General features: G+C 45.6%; 1 long non-coding RNA gene across 1 annotated transcript; it reads left to right on the top strand.

Annotated features, from left to right (window-relative positions):
• The first annotated feature begins 1,386 nt into the window (after positions 1–1,386).
• Positions 1,387–5,602, top strand: LOC119939133. The gene is made up of 3 exons (XR_005454644.1): positions 1,387–1,454; positions 1,960–2,029; positions 5,404–5,602. It is a non-coding gene; the product is annotated as an uncharacterized LOC119939133 (long non-coding RNA).
• The last annotated feature ends 4,295 nt before the right edge of the window (positions 5,603–9,897 follow it).

Raw genomic sequence — 9,897 nt, 5'->3', positions numbered from 1 at the left:
CTGGTTAAATAGCTTAACATACCATATTTTTATTTTTTAATTTTAAATCATAATTATGTTGATGAAGCTATCACTCCGTCCACCCTCGAGGCAGCTTTTGTTGCCAGACAGATCCAGTCAATCAATCAGTGTGGTACTTATTGAGCATTTAGTGTGTACAGAGCACTCTACTACATCCTAGGGAATGTACAGTGTTATAGAGTTGGTCGGTTTGTGCCCGGCCCCAGAGAGCTTACAGTCTACAGTAGGAGACAATCATGAAAATAAATTACAGATAGAGGAAATAGAATATAAGGATCTCTGTGCAAGTGCTGTGAGACTGGGGTGAGTAACAAATTGCTTAAGATGATGCAGAAGGGAAATGACCTCCGGTCCCTTACAAATTGTGCCCCACTCACCTGCCCACCGCCCCCGTCCCCTTCCCCCACGTGCCTTCAGGACCCCAGAATCGCCGAGAGTCATCCAGCCACCACACTAACCTCCTTTTCTCCTGCAACCCTCTGGGAGAGAAACCCACCCCTGGCCATGTGGCCCAACTTGTCAGACATTGAGGGTGGTGGCATCACTTCTTGACTATGGAGTATTTACCTGGAACTGTGAGCGTCCAAGGTGTTCCCTCGCCTCCCTCAAATTTCCCCCCCAAATATTGGGCCCCGATGATATTTTTATTTTATATGAGCTTCTTTTCATTGTTTTTTCTGTGTGGCTTTTTGCTAACAGCAGTTTCCATAGAAACCTAAGGGAGCACTGCAGGTAGTGGAGAGGGATGGACCAGCTTAGCAGGACCTCAAAGCTAGTTTGATTCCTTCCTCCTCCAGTTCAGCTGGACCTAAAAGTTGTATCGGTTTCATCCCTTCTTCTTCCAGTTTAGTAGGACCTCAAAGCTAAATCCGTTGTAACCCTTCCTCCTCCAGTTGAATAGGATTTCAGAGCTAGTCAGTATTATTTTTCCCCCCTTCAGCTTAGTTAATAATAATAATAATAATAATGATAACAGTTTTATCCCTTCCTCCTACAGCTTAGTAGGACCTCAAAGCAAAGTCAATTGTTCCTTTCCTTCTTCAGTTCAGCAGGATCTCAAAGCTAAGTTAGTTTTACGCCTTCCTCCTCCAGTTCAGGATGACGTCAAAGCTAAATCAGTTTTATTCTTTTTCCTCCATTTTAGCAGGATGTCAAAGTCAATTTTATGTCTTCTTCCAATTTAGGAAGACCTAAAAGCTAATTTGATTTTATCCTATCTTCCTCCAGTTAATTAGGACCTCAAACCTAATCAGTTTTATCCCTTCCTCCAATTTAGTAGGACCTTAAAAATGAGTCAGTTTGATTCTTCCTCCTGCAGTTTAGCAGGACCTAAAAAGCTAATTGAATTTTGTTCCTTTCACCTCCAGTTTTGCCGGACCACCTGGCCAAGTCGGTTTTATTCCTTCCTCCCACAGTAGAGCAAGACCACAAAGGTAAGCCAGTTTTATCCCTTACTCCTCCAGTTTAGTAGGACCTCAAAGTTAAGTCAATTTTATTCCTTCCTCCTCCAGTTTAGTAGGGCCTCAAAGCTAAGTCAGTTTTATTCCTTCCTCCTTCAGTACAGCAGGACCTCAAAGCTTAGTCAGTTTTATTCCTTCCTCCTCCAGTTCAGCAGAACCTCAAAGCTAAGCGTGTTATTCCTTTCTCCTCCAGTTTAGTAGCACCTCAAAGTCAAGTCAGTTTTATTCCTTCCTCCTCTAGTTTAGCAACACCTCACAGCCAAGTCAGTTTTATTCCTCCGTCCTCCAGTTTAGCAGCACCTCAAAGCTGTCAGTTTGATTCCTTCCTCCTCCAGTTTAGAAGCATCTCAAAGCCAAGTCAGTTTTATTCCTTCCTCCTCCAGTTTAGCAGCACTTCCAAGCTAAGGAGGTTTCTTTCCTTCCTCCTCCAGTTTAGCAGCACCTCAAAGCTCTTAGGTTTTTTTCCTTCCTCCTCCAGTTTAGCAGCACCTCGAAGCCAAGTCAGCTCGATTCCTTACTCCTCAAGTTTAGCAGCACCTCCAAGCCAGGTAAATATAATGCCTTCCACTTCCAGTTTCGCAGATCAATTTGATTTCTTCCTCCTCCAGTTTAGCAGGACCTCAAAGGTAAGTCAGTTTGATTCCTTCCTCCTCCAGTTCAGCAGCACCTCAAAGCCAAGTCAGTTTGATTCCTTCTTCCTCCAGTTCAGCAGCACCTCAAAGCCAAGTCAGTTTGATTCCTTCCTCCTCCAGTTCAGCAGCACCTCAAAGCCAAGTCAGTTTGATTCCTTCCTCCTCCAGTTTAGCAGCACCTCAAAGCCAAGTCAGTTTGATTCCTTCCTCCTCTAGTTTAGCACAATTCTCAAAGCTAAAGTTAGATTCCTTTATTCTCCAGTTCAATAGGACCTAAATTTAAAATTCTTAAATTTTTATAGGTTAGATTAAATTTTTAATATAAATGTATATTATCCTACTCCATTTTAGCAGGACCTCTAGGAATAGTCAGTTTTATACCTTCCTAGTCCAGTTTAGCAGGACCTCAAAGCTAAAGTATGCTTTAGGCCTTCCTCCTCCACTTTAGCAGCACCTCAAAGCTTAGTTAGGGTTCATTCCTTCCTCCTCCAGCTTGGCAGGACCTCATGGGTAAGACAGTTGAGGACATATTCCATCATCTCTTCCTCCTAGGGAGGAGTTAATTTTAAGCAACTCCTTTCTCCTAGGAGCGAGAGATGGTGTGAGTCCTCAACTGCCTTACCCATGAGGTCCTGCTAGGCTGGAGGAGGAAGGAATGCAGGTGTCCTTTATTAGTCATTAAGTGAAAGAGGAGATTAGTGTGTGTTAGGGAGCTGTAGTTGGGGAGGAAAGCATGGTAGTGCAGGAGGGAAGACCATGGGCTACAGAGCCAGAGGTTGGGAGTTCTAATCCCACCTATGGTTCTAGAAAATATTTTTTTTTGGAAAATTAAAATAAGGCAAGGAGGGGAAGAGTGTGACTGTCTGTGAGATTGCTGTGTTAGATTTTAAAAAGAGAGAAAAGACAAAGTTAATTTCATTCTTTCCTCCTCCAATTTAGCAGCACCTCAATGCTGGCAGTTTAATCCCTTCCTCCTCCAATGTAGCAGCACCTCAAAGCCAAGTTAGTTTTATTCCTTCCTCTTCCAGTTTAGCAGTACCTCAACGCTAAGTTAGTTTTATTCCTTCCTCCTCCAATTTAGCAGGACCTCAAAGCTGAATCAGTTGTATTCCTTCCTCCTCCAGTTTAGCAGGACTTCAAAACTAAATCGTTTTTATTCCTCCTCCAGTTTAGCAGAACCTCAAAGCCAAAGTTTTTTGCCTTCCTCTTCCAGTTTAGCAGGACCTCAAAGCTAAATCAGTTTTATTCCTTCCTCCTCCAATTTAGCAGAACCTCAAAGCCAAGTCAGTTTTATTCCTTCTTCCTCCAGTTTAGCAGAACCTCAACGCTAAATCATATTTAACCCTTCCTCTTCCAGTTTAGCAGTACCTTAAAACTATGTCAGCTGAAAGGCCTTGTTAAAGAGGAAGAAGGCAAAAAACTGACTTAGTTTTTTGCCTTCCTCCTCCAATTTAGCAGCACCTCTAAGCCAAGTTAGTTTTATTCCTTCCTCCTCCAGTTTAGCAGCACCTCAAAGCCAAGTCAATTTCCTTCCTTTCTCCTCCAGTTTAGCATCACCTCAAAGCCAAGTCAGCTGAAAGACCTTGTTAAAGGTCCAATTTAACAGAACCTCTAAGTCTAGTAAGTCTTATTCCTTCCTCCTCCAGTTTAGCAGCACCTCAAAGCCAAGTCAGTTTTATTCCTTCCTTCTCCTGTTTAGTAGGACCTCAAAGCCAAGTCAGTTTTATTCCTTCCTCCTCCAGTTCAGCAGCACCTCAAAGCCAAGTCAATTTCCTTCCTTTCTCCTCCAGTTTAGCATCACCTCAAAGCCAAGTCAGCTGAAAGACCTTGTTAAAGGTCCAATTTAACAGAACCTCTAAGCCTAGTAAGTTTTATTCCTTCCTCCTCCAGTTTAGCAGCACCTCAAAGCTAAATCAATTTTATTCCTTCCTCCTCCAGTTTAGCAGAACCTCAAAGCTATGTTAGTTTTATTCCTTCCTCCTCCAGGGTAGCAACACCTCAGTTTTATGCCTTCCTCCTGAGTTTAGCAGGACCTTAAAGCTGAAGTCAGTTTGATTCCTTCCTCCACCCAGGTAGCAAGACCTCAAATGTTAGTTATAAGGTCTTGCTACAGTGGAGGAGAAAGGAATCAGTCTGACCTAAATTTGAAACCCTGCTAAAGCAGGAGGAGGAAGAAACTAAACTGCCTAGCTGGAAGGTGCTGCTAAACTAGAAGAGGAATGAAGGAAGGAGTGAGTTGATTTTATTCCTCCCTCCTCCAATTGGGCTGGATCTCAAAGCTAAATCAGCTGTGAAGTCTTGCTAACCTCTAGGAGGAGAGAATGAAACTGACTTCAGCTGTGAGGAAGGAGTAAAACTGACCCAGCTGATTAAGCTTTGAGGTCCTGCTAAACTGGAGATTGGCAGGACCTCAAAGCTAAATCAGCTGGGTGAGCTTGCTGCACTTGGGGCAGAAGGAATGAAAACTAAAAATGAATATATTTTATTCCTTCCTCCTCCAGTTTGGCTGCACAGCAAAGCTAAATCAGCTGTAAGGTCATGATCAACTAGAGGAGGCAAGAATAATACTGATTAAGCTTGGAGGACCTCAGGGTTTAGCCAGAAGTTTGTCACTAAATTAGTTTTATTCCTTCTTCCTCCAGTTTAGCAGAACCTCAAATCTAGGTTAGTTGTATTCCTTCCTCCTCCAGCTTAGCCAGACAGCCTGGATAAGTAAGTTAAGGATGCATACCATCATCTCTTCTTTCTAGTATGGTGTGAGTCTTTCCACTGAATTACCTATGAGGTCCTGCTAACCTGGAGAAGGAAGGAATACCAGGTGTTTTATTATTTTTGGGCTAGTAAACATAAAGCTATGTTAGATTAGCAGTGGGTAAGGGAGGAAGGCAGAATGGTGCAGGAGTGGCCTGCAGAGCCAGAGGTTGGTGGTTCTAATCCCACCTTGGGCTTCTAGCAGTGGAAAAATAAAACTGGGGGGGAAATTAATAAAGGCTTTCTATTTAGGTCTTCCTTGCTCTCTATGTCTTTTCTTTTTACCTCTCTGTGGTGAGAAAGGAAAAAACTCCTAGCAAAGACTCACCTTGAGACCAAACTGATGGTTTCATGTAAATCAGGGCAATCTCCAATACTGTTACCTAAAGAAAACATGCAAAAGGGATTCCCTGGATAAAGTTGCAGTGGTGTTCTCCTCAGCTTTTTTTCTGTCTTTTACTGTGGAGAGAAGAAGGGTTTGGTTGTAACTCAGAGCACAGTCATCCTTGGGCTAAAGCTGCTTGTCCTATTCCATTCAGGAAAATGTCCCATGGTGGTGGTTACCTAAAGGAAAAATACAAGATGTGGCAGCAGATTCAGAGTGGAAAAGTTCCAGACTCCAGACACCCTGTGATGTGCGTTAGGGACCACTTGCTGCTGCTTCTTCACATGGCAGTAGACCTAGGAATAAACAAGTGCTCGGGGGTTACTCACCTTATCATCTTTCTTCGGAGGAGAGGGGCTTTTCTCTGTCATGAGATCTCACACCACCTCCCAGTGCCGATTTGTATATGCGTCTGCCCGAATGAACCGTTGTGCCTGCAAAAAAGAAGAGTGATGAAAATGCATCTTAAAGACAAGAAGATGAAAACCTTCTCAGAAGGAGTGTTTCTTTTCTGAGGGATCCCAGGAATCATAAGGAACCCCCGTTTTGCTAAAAACACAACCGAGGATTCGGGGAGAGGTGATTTGTAGCCACTTTCGGCGGACGAGTTCAAGCCGGAAGCTCAGGGCAGCTTTACTGTTCCCGTGGAAATAGGCAGTTGAGAACCCAAGATTCTCAGAGCCCAGGCTCCTCAGAAGACAGTGTTATATTTCAGAAAATGGCAGGGTGCTAGCCGTTGACAAGTGGTACACTGAACACCAAGGAGAGTACAACAGAAATATAAAAGACATGATTATGGTCCTCAGGAAAATTACGTCAGAATAAACATAGTGTCCGCAGCTCTGAGTGCTGATTGGGAACATGCAAAAAACAAACTGGGGAAAGTCTCTTGGAGGAGTGGGATATGATATGGTGGGGAACACTACCAAACTGAGCCCCCGCCCCAGCCCAGGATTTAAGGCTCACTGGCAAAGCCTGAGAACCACACTGCCTCCATTTTCCTAGCTGTAAAAGAGGGCATGGGGGGAGAGATTAGAATAATACTTAGCCTGACATTTTTGCAGAAAACCAGAACCCCTGAATATCACCCCGAGTTTAAGTCCCATTCTGCTTCCTGGTGGGCAGCACCGGCCTGGTGGCCCAATGCTCTCCTTCCCTCCCTCCCTCTGTAGAAGCAGAAAATGCCAGGACTTGGAACTTCCTGCTGCTGCCACCAGCCTTCCTTGCTGTTAATTAGAAAGCTGGGGCTGAGGAGCCTGGGACTCCTGAGTTCTACGGCCCTCCTGTTCCATTGAGGACAAACGATGTTTTGTCACTGACCTGTTCCTGGCCTGCTCTTCCTCCTTGCCATCATCCACAGCTGGTTTTAGCCTGATGCAATTGTGTTACCTGGTGCTCGCTAGAGGCTATAGCACCTCAAAGCTCTGGGCAAAAGGGAGAGGAGTCAGACCACACCTCATTCCCCACTGTTGCTTCCTCTCCACCTCTTCCCCTCTTCATCCTAGGATAGAAGGCATGAGAAGGTGGGAGAACAGTGTGAGGAGGTGCTCTATTGACCCTGATGATGGCATCAAGGGCTGGGGTGGAACCCCATTCACCTGAGGCTGAGCAGGGTAAGGACAGAAGCTTGGGCTACAGTGCTCTGCACACAGTAAGCGCTCAATAAATACGACTGATTGACAGAAGCTTGGGCTGCCCATAGGCTTCCCTGAGCCTGCTTTCGGCTCCCGCAGGGCACTCCCTATGCAGGGCCAGGGAGGTGCAGACTACAGCCAACCTGGAACATGAGGGCAGTGGTGGCAGAGGAGAGGCCAGAGGGTCTCCCTCCTCACCAGAGACAGAATGAGGACCCAGGGGACGGGAGCCTACAGCTTTGCCGTGAGGGGTCTGGGTCAACAAACATGGAGGTCAGGCAAAATTAGAAAGCTGGGAGAGGGGAAAAGGAGAAAATGCAAAGGGTGAAGGGGAGGGGGATTAATAATAATTATGGTGTTTTTTAAGCACCAGGGTGGATACAAGGTAAGCAGGTTGTCCCATATGAGACTCACACTCTTAATCCCTATTTTACAGAAGAGGTAATTGAAGTCCAGAGAAGTTAAGCAACTTGTCCATGGTCACACAGCAGATAAGTGGCAGAGCTGGGCTTGGAACCCACATCCTCTGACTCCTAAGCCAGGGATCTTTCCACTAAGCCACGCTGCTGACATAGAGGGCTCACCTGTGTTGCCGCTGAACTCCGCTGCAGATCAGGACCTCCTCCTCCTCTTGCTCTTCCTCCTTCTCCTGCATGGTGGCCAGCTGCCGCTACGATGTCCTCCGGTCCAGGAGGTCTGGCCGCTCCCCTCCTCTGCGGGGCCCGACCTGGGGCACTCTGGCCCCTGCCCGACATAATAATAATAATAATAATAATAAGATGGCATTTATTAAGCACTTACTATGTGCAAAGCACTGTTCTAAGCACTGGGGAGATTACAAGGTGATCTGGTTGTCCCACGGGGGGCTCACAGTCTTAATCCCCATTTTTACAGATGAGGGAACTGAGGCACAGAGAAGGTAAGTGACTTGCCCAAAGTCACACAGCTGATAAGTGGCGGAGCCAGGATTTGAACCCATGACCTCTGACTCCAAAGCCCGTGCTCTTTCCACTGAGCCACACTGCTTCTCTATGTCAGCAGGGCTCGGGCCTAGCCGCCTGCCTGCACCCAAGCCAGACCTCCCGGGTGGCAGCGATAATTCTGGGGTGGCCATGCTGGGATCTTCCCCTGCCGGCTCCCAGGGCTGGCTTGGACAACCGCCATCACCCCCAAGGCTGGGGCTTTGTCCTCCCGCCCCTCCCCGTCTGGAGCCCAAGTATGGCCTTCCCTAGCCCGGTTACAATGGCAAAGTTTTTTTTCCTGATGAAATCATAAAATCCATAGAAAATTCTCTAAGACCCAACCAGGTTGCACCTTTATCACTTGTCTGCTGTGTGCCCCAAGAGCAAAATGGGGATACAGACCATGAGCCCCACGCAGGACAGAAACTGCATCCAACGCAATTTGCTTGTATCCACCCCAGTGCATAGTACAGTGCCTGCCACATAGTAAGTGCTTAATACCACAATTATTTTCATCATAATCATCAAAAGGCCCCAGTGCAGCAAACTATATTGGCCTCAGGGCCTGGAGGACAGTGCGTTCTGCTGGAAAGAGCATGATACCAGGAGAGCTGTGCAACGGGCCTGCTCTGTGAACCTGGCGAAGACATTTAACCTCCCAATACTTCAGTTTCTTCATCTGCAAAATGGGGATAAGATACCCACTCTCCTTCCCTCTTAGACTGTGGGACAGGAGCTCTGTCCAATCTCATTATCTGGTTGAGCACATTGGTTGACACAGAGTTAAGCCCAACAAAAATATTATAATAATTATGACTATATATTTTTATGGTATTTGTTTACTATATACCAGGCACTGGGGTCAGTACGGGATAACCAAATGCTTAGTACAGTGCTCTGCACACAGTCAGCACTCAATAAACATGATTGAATGAATAATCAAATTGGATGCAGTCCCTGCCCCACAAAAGGGCCTGGCTTAATTTCCATTTTATAGATGAGGTAACAAAGACACAGAGAAGTGAAACGACTTGCCGAAGGCCACACAGCTGACCAATGGTGAAGCCAGGTCCTCTGATTCCCAGGCTGATGCTCCTTCCCCTAGGCCACACTGCTTCTATAAGGTCACACCTCCAATAGAGAATGGAGATTTGACATCAGCCACAAGGCACAGTGACCACTTAACTTCCTCGAATTTTCAAGTCACTCCTGCAATACCCTCTGTGAAAGCAGAAACCATACTGGGAGCAGGCTCACCATCTGCTTCACCATAAGCGCCTGCACCCATGGAGCAGACCATCTCCACATCAAAGTCAAAGAGGAAGAGTTTACCTTCTGAGGGAGCGTGACTCTGTGGGGTTTTGTTTGATCATCACAGTGAGCAAGCCCCACACACTAAAGATTTTCTCCAGATCTGCCTTCTTCACAGCAGGACTGGAAAATGTTTTAGCTGTGACTCTGGGCAGCCCAACTCCAGGGTCTGAGACGTTATTCAAACCACTTTTCCAGATCCCTGCTCCTCTCCTATTTTTTCCAAAGGAAAGAAAACTTATTCACACATCTGTAAATGATGTATTTATATTAATGTCTATCTCCTCCCTAGACTGTCAGCACATTATGGGCAGGGAACATGTTTACCTATTCTGTGCTGTACTCTCGCAAGAACTTAGTACAGTCCTCTGTACATATTAAGCATGCAACAAATACCCTGATTGAAACACAACTCGGTATTTCTCTTCTACCTCTTCCTCTGTTAGTTTGTAAGGAATTCCCAGTGCCTTGAAGGTATTCAGGAAGTATTAGAGAAACTTGCCCTAAGCTGGCATCTTATCAACCAGTACTTGTGTCCATATCTGCAATTTATTTTAACATGTTAGCTCCATGTCAACAGGGATCACGCCTATCAATTCTATTGCACTCTCCCAAGAGCTGAGTTCAGTGCTCTGCACACAGTAAGCACTCAATAAATACAGTGACTGGCACATAGTAAGTGTTAACAAATACCATTATTATTATTATTGTTCAGCATAACTGATAGCGTCAAAAGACCTG

This window comes from Tachyglossus aculeatus, chromosome 17 (genome assembly GCF_015852505.1).
Source record: "Tachyglossus aculeatus isolate mTacAcu1 chromosome 17, mTacAcu1.pri, whole genome shotgun sequence".
NCBI lineage: Eukaryota > Metazoa > Chordata > Mammalia > Monotremata > Tachyglossidae > Tachyglossus > Tachyglossus aculeatus.
Note: the sequence above shows the minus strand (reverse complement) of the source record. Positions and strands in the feature narration are given on the sequence as shown.